This window comes from Podarcis tiliguerta (genome assembly GCF_965153285.1).
Source record: "Podarcis tiliguerta genome assembly, chromosome: 3".
Lineage (NCBI taxonomy): Eukaryota > Metazoa > Chordata > Lepidosauria > Squamata > Lacertidae > Podarcis > Podarcis tiliguerta.
The window spans coordinates 38596249-38616309 of NC_139536.1; the positions used below are offsets into that span (position 1 = coordinate 38596249).

The window sequence follows — 20061 nt, forward strand, 5'->3', positions numbered from 1 at the left end:
TATTCTCTGAGCAGTGATTAAGAAAAAGTGTGTTCAGTGTTCCTGAAGATCAGACACAACTACATCCAAGCCTGGCAGAAGTCTTTAGTGCAAACACAACACTTAGGGCTAGGCAACAGGTATACCCTTAGTTGTGCAACTCGCACCTCTAAAATATCCAGATTTGTGACACGTTGATTGCCATTGTGTTTACATGCAGTTTACTTTGAACACTAAATAGGCAATTAGGCAAAATTCACATAAAACGGATATGGCATACAAAAATTTTAGATAAAAGAATGGACTTGAAAATAAAGATTGCTATGTATTCGGCTTTGTCATTCGGCTTCCTCATAGCTTTCAAGAACTATTTTAATAAGGTGCTTTGAGAAGGTCTTCCTTACAGTGATTACTTAAAGCAGGAATGAGCTCTGTGGCCAAATCCTGGATCAAGCCTACCAGGCCAAATTTGGCAGGGCTCCCCACCTGTCATTCATAGTATCAGGTGACTGGGTGCTTTGAAGTCCCAAAGTCAGACATCAAAGAATCATATATAGTCAATCCATCAAGTTTCAACTCTACTGCTGAGCCGCTGGTGGGTGGTAGAGTCAATGGCTGCTTTCCCTTGCCAGTACACAATTAGGAGCCTACTTTAAGGCTCTCAATTGTGCACAGGCAGCCACATCACTACCTGTGCCACACCTGATGGCACATATTATGTTAGTTGGACAAGATTTGGGGGAAATAGTCTTGCAGACCAAATTTGAACCCGTCAGACCATGTTTGGTCCAGGGGTTAGAGGTTCCCCACTCCTGATTTGCAAAGTACAGTGGTACCCCGCAAGACGAATGCATCGCAAGACGGAAAACCCGCTAGCCGAAAGGGTTTTCCGTTTTGGAGGTGCTTCGCAGAACGAATTTCCTATGGGCTTGCTTCGCAAGACGAAAATGTCTTGCGAGTTCCTGCAATTTTTTTTCGCTCCCCACCCCCTTTTTCTAAGGCACTAAGCTGCTAATAGCCTTTTAGCAGCTAATCTGCTAATCCCTTAAGCCTTTAATAGCCGCTAATAGCCGCTAATCTGCTAATGGGCTTGCTTCGCAAGACAAAAAAACTGCTAGACGAAGAGACTCGCGGAATGGATTATTTCCGTCTTGCGAGGCACCACTGTATCAGCTGAAGCCAGTGCTTCCCCCCCCCCCCTAAAAAATGTTTAGGGGTACTCTCATTTTCCTACTCATATTGAAATACTGCCCCTCAATGAGGCCATACTTAGATTCACAAAATGTTTAGGGGTATGCGTACCCCTAGAAGAAAAGCTGGCTGAAGCTATCTAGGAATTACTCATATAGATTAGACTTCTTTCATAAGAATTTCCTTGCTGAAGCAAACCAACATCAGCCTAATCTAGCATTCTCTAGTAACTAGCCAGGTGCTCTGCAAGCTCATAAGTTAGACATGATGGCCACAAATATACCTTTCAGACATCTTGCCAGAGGTGGTCTTCACAGAATCCCTGGCTTAGGGAAATCATTTCTTTGACCTAGAAATCCAGTGTCCTCCAAGTGCTGAGTGACTTTCTGTATCATTCGGTAAAAGGGACCTGTGACTTCCACACCATGGTCACTTAGGTCTCTGGGTATACTTTCATGAGGCATTGTAAGACAGGCTTGTTTGTCTCCACTGAGGGTGTATTTGGGTGATGGATCACAGAGGTTCTGCAATTAGCAGGGTTGCTGGCAGGGGAGGGGGAAAGAGGAAGAACACTAACCTTGGAATGTACTGCTTTTTATATCCCACTGCCAGAATGTCTCCCGTTCTCAAGGAAAGGCAATTCAGTGCTTACATTCAACTTCCTATTCTTCTCAAGGCAAGGAAGACTTCTAGGTCAAGCCTTCTCTGGTACAACTCCATCCTAGTTTACCTGTATCTCCTGTATAGTGATGAGGAATGGATACTAATACTAATCCCCTCTAACATACTTTCCCTCACATTATTCTTGAATTTGGTTTGTTTGTGATATTTTCTCATAGCTGAATTGTAAGCAGAAGTGTCACTTTTTTCCTCTTCAAAATGAAGCAGTTGGCAGAGATCTTTCCATTCTAGCATTTAGAACAGTAGATACTAACCTATGGTCCTCTAGATTTTGTTGGCCTCCATCTCCCATTAGACACAGCTACAATGACCAAGGATTATGTGAGTCATTGGTGCTCACCAAAGGTACCTGGATGCCAGGGGTATAACAGCTTCTTGATACAGATTAGTTGGGTAGTTTCCCTTCCTTTTGGTGAAAACAAGCAAATTACATTACTTATACAAGTGATCGTTTTAACTCCTCTCGCAGATCTTGGTAGACTGTGTCCATTTTGCTTGACAGCCTTGTGGTTCTGTTATACTGCAATCAATTTATTTTTTGGAAAACAAAGAGATTTCAGCTAAATTTGTGTGTACATGGACAACACTAATCCATTTCAGAAACCAAATCCATTTCTACTGTATCCACAAATTATGCACATTTAATTTAATCCTGTTTATATGCCAAGAAAAACCACAAACTCTTATTTATGAGCCCTGCTGGTCCAACTGGCAGCACAAAGCTGTGTCAGCGCAGATGACACAGTCTAAAGCCACAAATTTCCTCCTTCATTACTTCACTTAAATCTGTGTCCACAACAAATGCAATTCTGCAAGACAGATGTGCAGTGCTGAGAGTCACTTGCTCCAGCTTCTCTCAGGTCACAGCCATGCAATACTTTGTCCATTTACTCTTGCCTATCACTGAAATGTCAAATAATATCATCTTTCCCTTTTATTTCACATACTGTTTCTTACTACCTTCCTTAGCTAGACTTCTTGTTCACAATCAATCACTTATGCCAGCATCCATGAGACTACACACTGTCACCTGTTTCTTGTAACCCATCTTAAGAGTCATTAGATTTAAAGGTTGGATATAAATCTTCAGAACAAATAACCATATATAACCATAAATAACCTAGAATAACTCTCAGTCTGGAGCTATATTCACTGAAGATTTCCAATTCCTATAAGTACGACAGAAACAAGTTTTATCGTCACAAATAATGGGAATAAAGATAAAGTTAAATCACACTATGTGAATTTCACTCTCACCTGCTCCAGCAGCTCCTTTTAGTACTATGTACTAATCTCCACTGTTTCCATCCTTTGTCCCTCAGGCAGGCGATTTCTCCTCCAGCAGTAAGTTTCAGTCTTACTTATTTCCCCCTCTGCTGTGCACACAGTGCGGGTAAGAAATCACTGCCCCAAGAGTAGATCTAAATCAATTCTTAAATCCGCACCTATTAATATCCATTCTCAATTCCCCCAACTCCTGCTCCAATTGTCCCCCAAAAGCCAGCTCCCCCGTGGCTCACTTGTAGCAAACTTTCAGCCCCAAGAGAGCCCACCGCTCCGCTTCACCCCCAGACCTAGTCGGCTTGCAACTCAGCCGCGATCCCGACGGAGGACGCAGGTCAGCCCCGCCCGCCGGTACCTGCTGCTGCTACTGCCTACGGACGACCCCGCATCAGCCCAGGGCCAAGAGGCGGCTGGCGACCCGGCCCCAACCACAGGCGCCCCTTGGTCCCGCCGAGGGGCTCCGGATCTCAGCAACAGGCTCCCCGCTTCGGATCCGCGCCTCCACCTACCGGGGCCCAACCCCGCGCTCCGGCTTCCCTGGGGGAACCCCCGTAACTTTGAGGCCGGTTCCGAGCCGGTTGAAAAGCGCCCTTTGCCCGCCGCAAAACTTTGCCCCCCGCCCCTCTCAGCCGGGACCCGCGCGCTCGGCTCAGGCCGCCATTTTGCCGCGGGGCATGCCGGGTAATCCGGCGGAATCCCCACGTACCGGCGCGCTTGCATCATCACCAAACCGAGAGCGAAGGAGCGGGTGGGATGATATTGAGAGGGAGAGACAGAGCGCGCCGGGCGTCGGGAGGGTTACCATGACAGCGGGGAAAGTGGAGGATGGGGAAAGGTAGGCGGCGACCTTAGGAAATAAAACACGAAGAAGAAAAAAAAACAAGTTTTGCTATGGGTGGAATCGGGCCGGGCGAGTCTTGAGGCAAACTATAGGCTTGTCAACACATTTAAATGATTTTTTTGTGTTTTGGTTGAGGTGGTGGTATAGTCAGTAATAATTTTTTTTATTATTATTTATGGCGGCTCTACATGTCACGCATTACTTCTGCAGCGCAATATTTAAGAAGCTAGTTAAGTCTAAATGAATTAGGTACTCCTTCGGTGAGAGTGCTTAAGGGCGCAATCCTGTTTACCTCGTGTTAAGTCCTATTGAAATCAATGGTGCTTGCTTCGTATTAGGAGGCGTAGGATTGCATTGTAAGGCTACAGCGTTCAGGCTGCAATTCTCTGCACGCTTGGGAATAATACTGAAGTGTGCTTACTTGGAAGTAGTGTGGGACGTACGTCCAAGTAAACAGCTGGATCACTTTGTTGAATTTGCAGCACACTTTAATTTATTCATTCATTTATATGCTGTTATATGCTGTCCTTAAACAAAACATGACCAAGGCAGTATACAACATTATAACTGTAATTTAATTATAATTTATAATTATATAATTATAATATAATTATAATATATAAATATAATGTAATTATATTATAATTTAAAGCACACTAAACCCAACAATAATATAAAAATTAGATAACTGCTCAATCTAAGGATCAATAACATCTGGTATTAAAATATCAGGGAATGTCAAAAGACCAGAGTAAACCAATGATGTATCAATACTGGCTAACTAACCTATTTCTTTCTTTCCTGCAAACTGGGGATAACATTTCATGCTATTGATCAAGAAGACAATATATCCTGCCACAATACACAGGTTAGTCTTTTGAAATTCAATAATAAACTTCTGCCTGCATTGTTTCCCATCAAGTAATTTTTGTCTACAGCCTGAAAAGTTTTCTGAAGAAGGGTCTCTGAACAACATAACCAAAAGGATCTACAGAGCACTGCCAATTGCCCTGGGGAAGATTGCCAAACCAGGGCCACATCTTTCATAATCACATGTTAGGAGCATCCTTCAGGAGAACCCACATGAATGTAATTCTGACAGAATAAAGTAATTCAGGGGGTTGTTTCAAATGACACTAAAATCACCTGCAATAACTAACTGAGCAATACTGTAATCTGACTTGGAAATTATGTGTGCCTATTCAGTCCTATGCATATACTTCAGACGTAAGTATAATTGAGTTCAATAGGACAGACTCATAGGTAAGTATGTATAAGATTGCCAACGGAGTCATGCAAGTACAACACCCATTCAGCAAATTAGCCTCTTGAGGTCTATGAACCTCTTGCAACAAAATCTGAAATTCCAAGCAGAGGCTCCTCATCAGAATACTAATTTTCTAGGACTTCTGCCATAAACTCCTGGAACTTCCCTGCTTTCTCCCCAAAATCCTGAAGTGACCTCTAAGCATGCATTTTGCTAATACTCATCTTACTGTTAAACTGTTCTTACTGTGAAGGGCGTCTGCATTGGACAAAGAATTGTACATTTTACCACATGTGGTGGGATTGCAAGATCATTAAAAAATGGGAAATGAAATACAATGAATTGAAAAAGATGTTCAAAACAACTTTTGTTAAAAAATCAGAAGCTTTTCTGTTAGGTTTTTTTTCAAGAATTGCGGAAGGAAAATCAGACATTATTTATGTATGCTACAACAGCAGCAAGAATTTTAATAGCACAAAACTGGAAGACTGGAGAAATACTATCAAAAGAACAGTGGCAATAAAAGCTGATGAACTATACAGAGTTAGCAAAGTTAACGGATAAACTGTGTGAAAAGGACAATAGTGACTTTGAAAAGGAATGGGAACCTTTTACAACTTATTTGCAGAAACAAAAAAAAACATGGACTCATTGGCAGGAATGTAACATTTGCTGTAATAAACCAGAAGCGGAAGTTGGGGAAAGTCAACAGGGAGGGGGGAAACTGGGAAATGAATGTTAAGTAATGATATTGGATATTTGTTATGAGAAAATATAATCATATATATAAGTTTTTATATATGATATATATATATATATATATATATGAAATATCTAATTATATATATATATAATGAAATATATAAAATCATATATAATAAAAATCATATATAAAATTATATATCTATACTGTATAAAGAATTGTCTATTATTAGCTTTGAGAGGTGGGAGGTGGAGATAAATTGAAGTGCAGTATATGGCAGGACCTTGCAAGCAATAGTGAAAGGTAATAAATCATTAAGAAAGGGAAAACAAAAGAGGGGAAAGTATATTTTATAATGAGGATGCTTGTGAATCTAGCAGCTGGTTTCGGCTCCTCCACAGTGTCCATGTACTTGTATGTACACATTGTTGGCTGGCTGCTACAAACCCCAGACTTCTTTAACAGAGTTGGGAGAGGAGATGGCCCAGTGAATAAATCTTTGGAAACTTCACTAAGGTCAGTAGTGAATGCAAGGGGTGGGGGAGGAATTACCTCCAACCCCATAGTGGTTTGCTCCCTGTCCATTTCTCTCACTAAAATGATCAGGCAAACATTTAGCTGTACAAATGTACTGAAAGGAGAGAGTTATGTGGATGGGGACTTGTACAGACAGGAGAGTACAAGGTAGTTATTGTAAGAATGGAACTGGACCTCTTCTCCCTTGTTATGTAACTAGTTTCCAATAACCCTCTTCTGACTCTGTACCAGCCTAGTCCTAAGTACATCCAAGCCCATTAATTTCAAAGGCACTCCTGACTTTACATAGGATGGTGCTCTGCGGGCAATATCTGAGGACAAAGCATAACTAGTTACTATGGTAACAGGTACAGCACCACAAACAAAGGATTCTTCTAAACTGGCTGTGGGACTAGGCAGAAAGGAAAAGGTGTGGGTGGAGAATGGAATAAACCATATTAGAAAAAGACAAGAGGGTGGGTGTTTCTGAAATATAAGATAGGATGGTGGCTAGTATACCTTTGGTATCAAGGTCTATTGAAGGTATCTCTGAGCAACTGTGGATTGTTCTCAATACTGTACAGTACTCATGATTATTTGAGTCCTATACCACAATGCAGACCGTATCCTGTTTGCTGTTTATTATTACTCATTATATTTGTGTTCCACCTTTCTTCCAAAATCCTCTGGACAAAATACAAAGGGTTATTTTCCTCCATTTCCACACCCTTAAAACTCTTGTGTGAAGCAGGTCAGGCTGAGATTTCACTGGCTTAAAGTCAACTGGCTTGATGCTCATCAGGGATTTTAACCCAGCTCTTTACAGTCCAATCCCAGCCCTAGCTACTGTATCCAACTGACTCTCTGTGAATTAGAGTCTCCAGCATCAGAAGCACTATGCTTCTGAATGCCAGTTGCTAGGGTTCAAGAAGCAGGAGAGTAATGCTAAACTCAGGTTTTGCTTGTGGACTTCAAACAGATAGATCTCTGCTTGGCCAATTGTGAGAAAAAAGACCAGGATGAGATCATATTCAGACCCTGCTGGGCTCTTCTGCATTCCTATAATCAGTGTACACACTTCTTTATTAAATTAATTGTACAAAATGGAGGTATGGTAGGTGTCTATGAAGATAACTGGCTGCTTATTTAATGATGCTTAAAACTCCTTTATTTATAGAAATGGAAGAAAGATGCATGCTATCTGGATAGTATCTAAAATACATTTGCCTTAAAATCATGGTCCCCTCCCCCCACAAGACTCACAGCCCAGTAGCAAATACTGATACAGTGGTACCTCTAGTTAATAACTTGATTCGTTCTGGATGTTCGTTCTTAATCTGAAACCGTTCTTAACCTGAGGTACCACTTTAGCTAATGGGGCCTCCCGCCGCCGCACCGCCAGAGCATGATTTCTGTTCTCATCCTGAAGCAAATTTCTTAACCCGAGGTACTATTTCTGGGTTAGCGGAGTCTGTAACCTGAAGCGTACCACTGTACAGTTAATCGTACATGGGAAGCGTGTACAGTGGGAAGAAGAGGCACTTGGCAGGGTCCCCCTTGCATGACCTTGGGAACATATTGTGCAAAGGAAGAGATTACTTCATTTGTATGACTTCTGGGGAGTTAGCAGTACATCAGTTCATACATCAGTCAGGGATATTTCAAGAAAGGCGCTCAGTACTTGGCCCTCCATAAATTCTCCAAATCCTCTCTCGGCACTGGAGTCAGATAACAGGCAGAAAGACAATGGCTCCAAGAATCCAGGCTGCCCATCTGCTCTACACTTCCAGATTCTTGCCTCCCTAGCGCCAGCTGATGAAATTTTCATAGCCACAATGAGGTTTCCCATTTCCGATGGGCCCTTCTGTCTTGAAGCCTTCACAGTTGTGCCCTGTTCAGGTTTCTGAGGGTGTCTGCTGTAGGTGACTATTATAAGAGCCATTTGCTCTTGTACAGTGCTCTTAAAAGCAGAGGATTTAAAAGAAAGTAACACATTAAAATCTTGTAAGAGGTTGTTTTACAGGCTTTTTGAGTTCTGCTCCAGGTAGGGGCAATTAATACTTGAGCATGTAGTGGCATCTCAGATCCAGAAATTCTCGGCATAAATTTTCGGCCCATTTCAAAATGGCTTCAGGCCTGGTTTAAGGATGGAAGCAACTTTGGTCAGCTGAATAGATGACCTTTTCCAGGACCTAAAAAGGACCTCACCATGGAATTCAATACCATTGAGCATAATATCTTTCTAAACTGCCTAGCAGGGGAGGGTTTGGAAAGTGCTCTTCAGTGGTGGCTCCAGTCCTCCCTTAAAGTTCAGGAAGGTGATGTTGTAGTGTTCCATTTTTGACAACTTGGTGCCCTTCATAGGGATCCATTTTATCCTCCATATTATTCAATGTCCACATGGAACTACTAGAAGATGTTGTCTGAGGCTTTGGAATACATTGTCATCAGTATGTGAAAGATACCCAACTCTTCTTTCCCTTTCTGTACCTAATGCCATGAAATTTGTTGGAGTTCTAAACTAGAGGTAAAGCTCAATCCAGACAAGATGCAAGTGATCCATTTTGGATAGTATTCCCCTTCAAAAAACAGGTATACAATTTTGGTATGCTCTTGGATTCAGCCCTGCATCTGGATGAGGAGGTGGTGGCCAGGAGTGCTTTTGTGTAGATTAGCCTGATGTGCCACCTGTGCCTGAACCTGAGGAGGTTAGTCCTGACTATGCTAATGCACAAGACTAAGATCTATCAGGACTGGATTGCAGCAATGCACTTCACATGTGACAATGGTTGAAGAGCCTTTGGAAGCTGTAGTTGGTCCAAAATGCAGCAGGAAGAATGTTAGCAGGCACATGTCCTTGGGAACACATGATGCCTACCCTGCAATGTCTGCATTGGCTGCCTCTTTGCTTCTGGGAACACTTCAAAGTGTTGGTGATTAAAGCCTTAAATGGCTTGAGTTCAGGATACTGAAGGATTGCCTCCTCTCTTACCAACCTGTCCACTTCCTAAGATCAGTAGAGGTCCTTCTCTGTGTCCCTGTTAAGAGTAGACTGGTAGTGACAAAAGACAGGGCCTTCTCAGTGACTTCCCCAATATTGCAGAACACTTTGCCCCGTGGTAGATCCTTTTTGCATTGTCCATTCCTTGGCTGGTCAAGACATTCTTATTATAGCCAGCTTTTGTCTACCAAATGCTGAACTTTTATTGAACGCTAGGTTTTATCTGTATTCTCTTCCTTCACGTCTGACTCTGTCTTTATATTTTTGTTACACCCTTAATTTATTGAATGTATTGTATGTGCTTTTTATTACTGTTTTAAATGTTTATAAACCGCTCCAAGTAGTGCATGGATGGACACTAGAAGGGCGGGAGGACAGAAATCTCTAAATAAATACATCCTAACTAATGTGCTCAAAATCAAGCAGAAACTCCTGTTCCTTCAAGGCAATTTGTATTTTGGTAAACTGCCCTGTGACTGTCTTTGGTGAAGAGCGGTAAAGAATCTTGCACACTTTGGTTCTTTTCTGCAACATTCTACAATATGGATGGTTATTATAAACTATTGGAACATAGTCGGCTTCTAGGCTATAGAATGGACTAGTACTTTCAAGGTGGTTTGACTGTACAGGGCCATGTTTGCAGGTTTAGATTACATCAACCATCTGCAATCTGGTGCCTTCCACATGTTTTGGACTACATCAACCCCAGCCAGTGACCAATGGTCAGGGTTTGTAGGAGTCGCAGCATAAAACATCAGGAGGACACCAGGTTAAGTATAGATCAACTAGTTGGACTTTTATGTTCCTTCAAATAATTTAATGATAAATATGCAGGAAAGTGCTGGCAGCAGAATTAATAAATTCCAGTTCCCAGCCTCTAACTCTAATCACAACAGAAAACCCTATTCCCCTCCTCCCAATTTAAATGCCAAACCCAAGACTCACTGTTGAGTGTCCATCTTTTCCCTTTCCTCGGGTTTCATTAAGCAGACCAGAAAGCTCTTTGCGCAATGGATGCTACGAGAGGAACTTGACTATGCAATATTATATTTACTATTATAAACACCATTAATACCACAGTGCTGTTCCTTGCTGGAACCAGTTGCTCAGTAAATCCTCTGAAGTTCAATTAACAAGCATCAGGTAATTTAACACTTGGCTCCCAATAATCCCTTTATTTCAAGGGGGCTCCGGCTGATGCTGAAGTTACCACCAAAGTGCCTTGGAAATACATTTTAGATTCTATTAAATACCAGCTGAATTTATGGCCCTTGGTGAAAAGCAGAAAGTAATCTCTTCAACATACTTTCCAAGAGTCAGCACTTTATATAGACTGGCGCAAGTCCATAGAAGAGACCATTGGAGGGTCATGTGTCCCTCTGCAGAAAGATGAATCTCTCTGTTTAGTAAAGCACAAGTCTGAGAATTGACAGAGCGGATGCCAGGAACTTGCAGCATAATGCATCATCTACAAAGAGATTTAACAGAACCTCTGTCTTCTTAGCTTCATAGTCATTCCATGTCATAATGGGGGACTGTGCAGATTCTTCATGGGGAACTGACCAGGTTCTGCATGTTCCCACCAAGAAACTGGGATATCCATCTCATTCAGCAGTGCAAGACAGAACAAGGCAACCTGTTCCAGAGGCAGAAGCAGAAGCAACAGAGGTACAATTAATATGCAGGAAACTAACAATTATGTTGTTGTTGTTGTTGTTGTTGTTGTTGTTGTTGTTGTTACACTCAAATGTACATGATTGATTGGACCGTGAGGATCACATGAGGATTGGACCATGCCTTGCATTTCAGGGAGAGATGCAATGCTTTAATTACGCCACATGAAAATCTCAATACGTGTAGAACCTGGATATGCTGGATTGGTTAGAGCATGGTGCTAACAGAAGCAAGGTTACAGGTTTGATCCCCGTATGGGACAGCTGCATATTCCTGCATTGCAGGGGGTTGGACTAGATGATCCTCAGGGTCCCTGTGGCAACAGCTGCCATGCAAACTGTCCAGCCTGTTAAGGACTTATGATCTCCATGGCCAAGAATGTGGGAACTAAGGAAAATTAGAAAAGTATGAAATGGATTCAGGGGTATATGTGGATTATGGATATTGGTTCTTGTGAGCACACAAAGTATACTCATTTCCCCTCTCCTCAAGAAGCTGATTAAAATGCTTCATAGATAGGGGTGTCAGATTTTAAGATGGAATGGGTGAAGAGGGATAAGGATTGCAATATGGGTATGCAGTTGCATAGATTGCCACCTGTGGGCAGTTCTGTAGCTATGTGGGGGCTAACCTGGTTTTCTACACCAGGTGAAGCCTCCTGAGGGGCACCATTGAGGCTCCCAGCCTGTGTGTGCGTCGGTGTGTGTGTGTACACAAATGCATGTGGTTGTTGTTGTTTGCCAAACTGGGTTTTTGACCCAGGTGAAATAAATCCTAGTTTCACCCCTGCCTGTAGGCTTTGGGGTGAGCGTGAGGCGAGTTGTGTGTTCAGTTTCACAGTGCTCTCTCTCTCTCTGGGTGTGTGTGGCATCACAAGAAGAGCTTCTTCCACACATGAAGGGGGGAGGGGAATTCTCATCCTGTGTGTTTCAGCAACACTTTTACGTTGGTAATTCACCGCAGACTGTGACTGTATTTGACCCCACACTCCTGATCACGCCGAGTCCCTGCCTGGTCTGATGCACAGCTATGCAGCATGGGGTGACAGGACCGTTGGAATGTTGCTGTTTCTGCTGAACATATCCCTGCAGCATCAAGGAGAAGTCTTGTGAAATCCATAACACTGCTTTCCCCTGTGGAGCCTGTTGTTTATAGGGACAGGTCCAGGCAGGTGAAGGAAGAATTACCTTACCCTAGGACATGGCTGGCGCTTAGCTGACTTCATTACTGCCTGCTCACAAGAAAACTCTGTGGCCAAGGAGTCATGTAGTCTGAAATGAACCTCTGGCTGGGGGAGATTATATTCAGACATTATTGTTCTGAGTTCTGCTGCTAAAAGGAAGATGCAATCTGGGCCAGGAATCCTGACATTTTGGTGTAACCCATTATGATTCAGGTTGCAGCAAAAGAGTCAGTAGTTCATCAATCTTTTTAGTACCTAGCCTGCTAGACATCAATAACTGCAAACCAGTCGCTGTTGAATGTTTGTTGCTGGGATCAAAAATAAAATACAGGTAAGATTACACTAATTTGAAGATAAGGTCAGTGGTTAGTGTTAACTTTAAAGTCAAAGGAAATCCAGATTTTTAAAGGGGGTTAACTTTACCCAATTTGCTTAATTTTGATTCCCCCCCCCCCACTGAGAATCTTGAATTGAGGATCTTGGGAAGGAAGACAATGTCTGCAGCCCACACGAAAGATTGGTTGAATCTTTGCTTAACAGATATTCAGGAGCATTCAATGCCATCCCATCAAACACTCTTACCTTTCTATTGATTAAAGCAAGTTCTGATGGAAGGAGATGGAATTGAGAGGGCCAATAAATACTTCTGAAGCGCAAATGTTAAAGTAGCCCACACTGTTTCCTTATGGTCCACTGGCAGGGCTGGGCGGGGTGTTAGGGGGAATTAAAAGACAATAAGTAGAATGTACTGTTTAGGGTCATCTTGTTACAAAATTTGGAGATTCTGATATACATACAACACCCCCAAAAAACAGAAAATATTTTGCCTTCTCATTACATTAGTCTCTCTATAGCACACTGAATCCATTTTAAAGTGACAGGACAAAAGACTAAAGGTGACATTATAAAAGTCACCTTTTAGACAACCAAGACTGCTCACAAGTCAGAACCTATCTGGTGATGGGTGATGGGCATAGGTGATGGGTCCTTCTCAGGGGTTAGACCCACACCATATATTATACTTTTGCAGAAGCTGCCCCCCACCACAAACTCATGAACACCCACTGGATTTGCAAAATGCCCATCTTCTGTCTGGGTATCACTAAATATCATCCTTTTTTATTTTCCAGTTTAACAATTTCAAGAAGGTAGCACCGTACAGTCCACTTTATTCATTCAGGAAGGATCAAGTTAGGATGAGGATGAATGAATGAATGAATTCATATGCAACTTAATTGCACATTATTTTATCTCCCCTGTCTCCTAAGGGGTCGTCCAGCCATACACACAGACAAGTCCTGGTCTATTACCTGAGAATGCCCTACCAAATGTAAGGAAAAACAACTTATCAGGGTGTATAAGTTGTTTATCCTTGCCTCTTGTAAGGCATTCTCAGATAGTAGTTCAGGACCTGTCTGTGGGTCACAGGAACCTTCTAATGGATCATGAGGCTTATCCTACATGTGTGGGAGAGATGGTATACTACCCTGTCAGGAAACATCATGGCATGCAACACTACGCTGACGAAACAATCTTTACTCTCAATTTTGGCAGGGTATAGACTGTAGAACTGGAGTCTCCTGTATGCATGGGTTCCTATGTCAAGGGGACCTCAGATGTGTGTAGGGTGGGAATGAGGTCAATATGTGACATACACATATTCTGTTACATTTTCTGCTGCACAAAAGGCTTCAATCTTATGCCACTTTTATGCTTATTAGATCCCGGAAGGGATTGTGGCAATTTAACCTTGTTCTGCAGTCTTGTTTCTACAACTGAGAAGAATGCAAAGGCTTGGCTATTGGCTGCAATCAAGGTTTATTATTATCAACGGAGTTGATTTAATGGGCAGATTGCAGGTGCATGATTTCCCTTGGTCTGATTGAGTCAATGTGAGTCCACATTAGACGAATTTGTGAGCTGGCTCTCAACACTTAAGCTAACTTGGTTTCATATTCATCCAGAATAGCTGCCACCAGCTTTATTACTACATATTTATATCCAAGCTGGTAGTCTGAATAACATCAGCCTCTCCATTCCCCTAAGGAATATTTATTCAGTAACCCAGAATCAAGTAGTAGTATGACTCATACTACTGCTGCATGACTCACTATCTGGCCAGAGTTTCAGAATAACACAAAGCAAAAGGATAAATTAAACAATAAGATTGATTTTCAACAAAAACAAAACACTGAGAGCCAGTATTGCGTAGTGGATAGTATCAAACTATGTGGAGATCTGCTTTCAAATTAATTTTCATCTATGGTTCCTAGGGGGCCATGGGTCAGCCATTATCTATCACCTTAGCCTACCTCATGGGATTATTCTGTAGATAAAATGGGAGAAATCACAGTCACCACTCTGGGCCCTGGGAGAATGTGCAGTATACAAATGTGAGAATTATTATTTTTAAATCAGCCTGCTAACGTCAATAAAAGTCTGACTGCTCTGTCAGGGGAATATTACTAGTTGCAATGGTTTGTAATAAAGTTGCCACACTGCTAAAGAACAAAAAAATCAGAGGCTCAAAAAATCTGGCAAGCCAGGACCACTGCTGGGGGAAAACACACACTTCCTTTTCTAGAATAATAGATCCTAGTTTCTAGCATAGCTGGTGAGCTTCTGAGTCATGCAGATAGGTTGACCAAATGAAATAAACTCTAGTTACATTTCAAATTGGACCTGAGGAAAAAGAAAAGCTGTTGCCTGGGAAGGCTTGGTTAACATGAAGGTGATTGGCAAGCTGGAAGCATAACTATCGTAGACCTGATACTGCTGTGAAAATGGCTGCACTTTGACAAGAGACACAGCAACACGAATACACAGCACTACATATCCTCACTACATCTTGGTGTACTTAGCACTGAAAGTCAGTTCCAACATAATATCTACCATCCATGGCATGGCACCTGGAATGATTCCCATGTAGCCCAAATGAGTCAACTACACAACTTGCATATAAATGATCCTTTGAATTTCCATGATTTGGTGGCTTTGCCATCCATCTTTTCACATTTCCGACACTGGGAATTGAGGACCAATACATTGCAGGGGGTTAGAGTTAGGATGGCAACTTCTATGCTACTCTGTACTGTTATCAAAGTTTCCCAAATATTGGCTTTAGGCCATTTGATGAATGCTGTCTGAATATTTCAGGAAATTACACCTCTGCCTTGGAACATAAATATGTCTGCTTACAATAAATGTACTTCCATTTTTGAAGTTGCTAAGGGCTAAATCACACATTTATTGTTTATTTTAAAAATATTTAAATTGCCCTTCATCCTATGGATTCTAGGCCAGTGTATTATAATACATGTTAAAGCATATTATACTCCTTTCAAGGGACCATTTCTGTGACTGATTCCACTGCTTAGATACCTGTGTAAATGTGTAACTACAAACTAGTGGATTCTAGTCTAAGTGTATTAAGAAGCAAATCCCACTTAATTCACTGGGACTTGCACCCTAGCAACTGTGCTAAGGATTTCAGTGTAAAGTGTTTCTGTAGAAAAGTCCCTATAGAAGCATTTAACACACCTAATAATTCTAATATGAATGGATGACATCAAATGATAGAGTAGGCCAATGGAAATCAATTGACGTAAATAACTCAAGTCCATTAAATTAAAAGAGTCTACTCTCCGAGTATGACTGTTGGGTATCATCTAATATTTCCAATGATAGTTAGTGACTCAGTAACTGCAGTAGTGCAACTTGACTCTGACTCGGAATGACTGTCAGTGTTCCTTATTTGCCCCTACCATTTAATTTGCAACTAAGGGTTGAGAATATTCAATCAGTATTGAGTCAGCATGCTAATTACAATATTTCTCTTTATTTGTAATAAAAGCATTATGAAATCCAAGCAGCACCCATCTAAGCATCCAATTTATTGTAGCCTGAGGCATAGTTCTTTTGCTAGGCTGGTGTAAAAAGTCTACAGAGCCCTAACACTCCTTTTAGCTTCCAGGAAACACTTCTAGAATGAGGAGCTGCTACCACTATCCCGCAGCACGCAAAAGCTATTTATTTCTCTTGCTTTACAGCTCTCTTGTTCAGTGGGTGGGCCCCTAGAACTAGTATGGTGACTGACAATAAACAGAAGGCTGATCTCTGGCACACTTTCATTGCATTGAATAGAATGTTTTGGGTCTTGGTCTTGATTCAAGGAGCTTTAATATTAAGTTAATATGCAGCCCTGGAACTGAGCAGCACCTCCAGCAATCACAGAGATTTGCAAAACACAAAGCTGGAAATGGATGGAAAGGTCGTCGAGTGAAGCACTTATTTCTGAGGCAGAAGCCCATGCCGATAATGGCAGTAAGGTTGCAATCCTGTGCACACACATTCAAATTTAAGTCCCACTGAACTCAGTAGCGCCTAGATTCAGGTTCACATGCACTGGACGGAGCTGCACACCTCGTTCACACAGCTGTGCCTATTTCAGCAGTGAGGCCTCAGGATGAACATGAAAATGGAGCTTGCACATATCTGGGAAATTTTTGAAGGCTTGGGGAGGGATGATTAATATTTAAGTGCTGCAATTTCAGGAGTGTAGTTTAAATTTTAACAACTCAAATTTATGTTTAAAATAAGAAAACAACACATTGTCTCTGTGTCTCCTCTGCCAATTCTTTGTTCTTTTTCTTTCCCTGTTTTGTTCTGTTCTCAAAATAGTTGCAGCTGAAGGCCAAGAAGTCAAACTAATCTCTGTTTTATGGATGATAAGGTTCAATGGCTACTAACCATGATGGCTATGTCCTACCTTCCATGTTGCAGGCAGCAGCATGCCTCTGAATTCCAGTTGCAGGGGAACACAAGGGAGAGAGCGCTATGGGCCTCAAGTCCTGTGTGTGGGTGTTGCACACTGGCATTTGGTCAGCCGCTGTGGGGAGCAGGACCCTGGATAAAATATGTCTCCGGTCCGATTCAGCGGGTCTCTTCTGATGAATTCCACAGTATAGCTGCAGATTAAGAAAGGAAGCCATGAACTCAGCAAATGTGATGGCAACAGAAGCAGCAGCATGTGCCTACAAAGGTATTTAGCAGTCGGCGACTTGACGTTTTCTACACGGTCTATGCATAGGATCCATGCCATAAAACAAACCTTCCATTCTCACCCTGCCAAAGAATAAGCTATTCACAAGCAGGCTTGAGTTGGATGACCAGGGTGAAGGGCTTTTGCTGAGGAGGTACATGGATGCAATGTAGCTGCTCACACGGTAGTCTGGATTGCACAGGTTGATCAGTATGGAGCTAGCGGGTGGGTGGCCTTGCCTTTGGTCCCTTCTAGTCTTATGAACTGAAGGACAAAATCATCCACACCAGTTCCATAAAGGATCATAGTACATCACATACACACACCCAATCCAAAGGAAGATTATAAACACCTCAATCCTTTCCCCTCCAGCATGGATTAACCTACATAATCCTGACCACAGTGTGCCACGAGAACGAGAGCTGAAGCGTCTTTGTACTACTGCGCACAGTCTGCCTCCCGCTTTCGAAGAGGGATCTAATTGCTGATTTTAGCAGGCAACATTTGCGCTGGGGAGTGGGCGGGCAGGGGGCGAGCGGTGGCAAATGGCAACTTGAGAGGGCGGATACCTCCTTTTTTGCTGCGGCATGTGTAGAACTACTTCTCGACAAAGCCAGCCTCCACCTGGGGGGCAGATAGGTGAAATGGTAAAAATGACAAATGAAGCTGATTCACTTTTGCCCATCCTCTCTCCTTCTCCTTCTCCACACACACACACACACACACACACAACCACCACACACACCTACTGCCCGTGGAAGCTATTTGCAAGCAATCCTGGGCATCTGGGGAATGAAGCGCTGAATACCAAAGTGTATGCATGCACACGCACACACATACATATATATATAAACAGTGTGGCTGCAGAGTCAAATATAGCCCTCGGGGAAGGGGAAACAATGGTCGGGCATTGGGTTACATCGCCGCAGGGCCAGCAGGCTGCTTGTTTGTTGTGGGCCTGGGTGGAATGGGAAGAGCGAGAGGGAGGGTGCAGCATGGGGGTGGCAGCGAGAACATTTGTTTCAATTCATAAAGCCTAACTTGGCATTGGCTTCTGCGTATGTGTTTGCTTGAGACTGACCTACAGTGAATGCCAATTTATGAGACACTAATTTGAGTTGGCAGCTCTGTGGGGTTTGTGGTCTCTCTCCAGCTGGTTTCCGCTGTGCCCCCTCCTCCCCACTCACTCCCAGCCTCCCTATGGGGATTAAGAGTGTGGGCAGGGAGCGTTTCATCAAGTTCCTGAGCAGCAAAGTGTTTCATTTTTCTCTTTGTATTGTGGAATGACACTCAATGGGGGGATGCCATAGTATCATCTTGTTCCCTCCACTCGGCATCTGTGTTGTGCCACTGGTGTCCAGCTGTCTCCAAGGAGCAAGTTGCAGCCAGCCAAAGAAAGGGAAGCAGACCAGCTGACTTTAGCAGGTAATCTTTGTGTCCGTGTGCACATGATGGCGATGACAATTGGAGAGGGGGACCTGCCAAGGAAGCATCAAATGGAACGGATGCAAAAACACAGCACATGCACCAAGGCACCTTCCTCACCCCGGTTTGTTTCTCACATTATAGGATTTTGTTAATTGCAGAATATATCATTGAACAAATCATATGCAAAAACTCCCCCCTGCATTGTGATCCAGCAGCTGATTAGTTCAAGAAGCCTCTGGGGGATTCATGGCAGTAGGCAAAACAAGATATGAAATATCGGAATATCTGTGTAAACTCTTCGATGGGTCTCTTCTTAGGAAATGCTCTTCTTAAAAAAACCCCAACTACTTGGCTTAGTAATATTTCACAGAGAACACAAGAGTAATGTCAATGTAGCATATTTACATTATGAAAGATTCCCCTCCCCATCTTTTTTGTGTGTGTGGTTTTGTTAGTATAGCTTTATCCTAAGCTTTCAGGGCTAGACAATGAGGTGCAAACATTTCCCTACTGCTGTTCTTTTTTCTGTCCTTGAGGCTTAATCTGAGCTAGGGTCTGTTCTGGAGGTGGTTTTCAATAGCTGGGCTTAGTTCTGCTAAAATAGTGTTCTTCTGCATTTCAGTATCCGATGAATGACTTCTAGCCCAAATCAAGCCCTGAAGAGATGCATAATGGAGAAACCACACCTTACCATTCTTTCCCATGCCTGAGAAAAGCCTCTAGCACACTGGAATATCTTAATCAAATTCTCTGAAATGGTAGAAAATTGCCATTGTAGCCAAGGTGAATGCTTTGTTCTGGACAAACTCTGATTCCATAGCTAATAAAGTTTACTGGTGTTTCTGGGTTATTGCTCCATTCAGAATGGCATCTCCCCTGGCTGAAAGATTTAGGATGTCTCTGCTATGTGAGGTAAGGGGTAACACTGGGCTCTTTTGATGAGTTCTACTTTCTCTGCTGATGCTTAGAGCATGAGATTTACAAGCTGTCAGACCAATGGTTCATGTTAGTGCAGCATGCTGTCTACCAATAGTCTTCTCCTTTGGCGGATCACTCGTAGCCGAGGAAGATTGTCTTCCATAAACATGGTCCGTAAGTGACTGTGAAGGCCAATTCTGGATCCACATGTCCTTCCACAATGGGGACATTGGTTTCTGGGCAGGAGTTGATCACGGTGTGGATCTGCGAAGCGTGCCTTCCTCCAGTGTCTCCGAAAAATTTTACAAATCACTTGAGAACTAATACCAGTGTACTGGAAGAAGCAAAGATCTA

At 42.6% G+C, this 20061-nt stretch overlaps 1 protein-coding gene across 15 annotated transcripts in view; it reads right to left on the minus strand.

The window, feature by feature from the left end:
• TJAP1 (tight junction associated protein 1) overlaps positions 1-3823 on the minus strand; it is a 45077-nt gene extending 41254 nt beyond the window's left edge. For 2 of the 15 annotated variants that reach the window (XM_083433843.1, XM_083433844.1), the window contains exons 1-2: positions 3645-3822; positions 3109-3255 (exon numbers count right to left, since the gene is read on the minus strand). The gene's annotated coding sequence lies outside the window, so the exon portion shown is untranslated. Of the gene's footprint in view, positions 1-1453; positions 2258-3108 lie in introns of those variants that run through there. The other 13 variants (XM_083433842.1, XM_083433841.1, XM_083433840.1 and 10 more) reach the window with 9 other exon arrangements.
• Positions 3824-20061: the final 16238 nt, after the last annotated feature.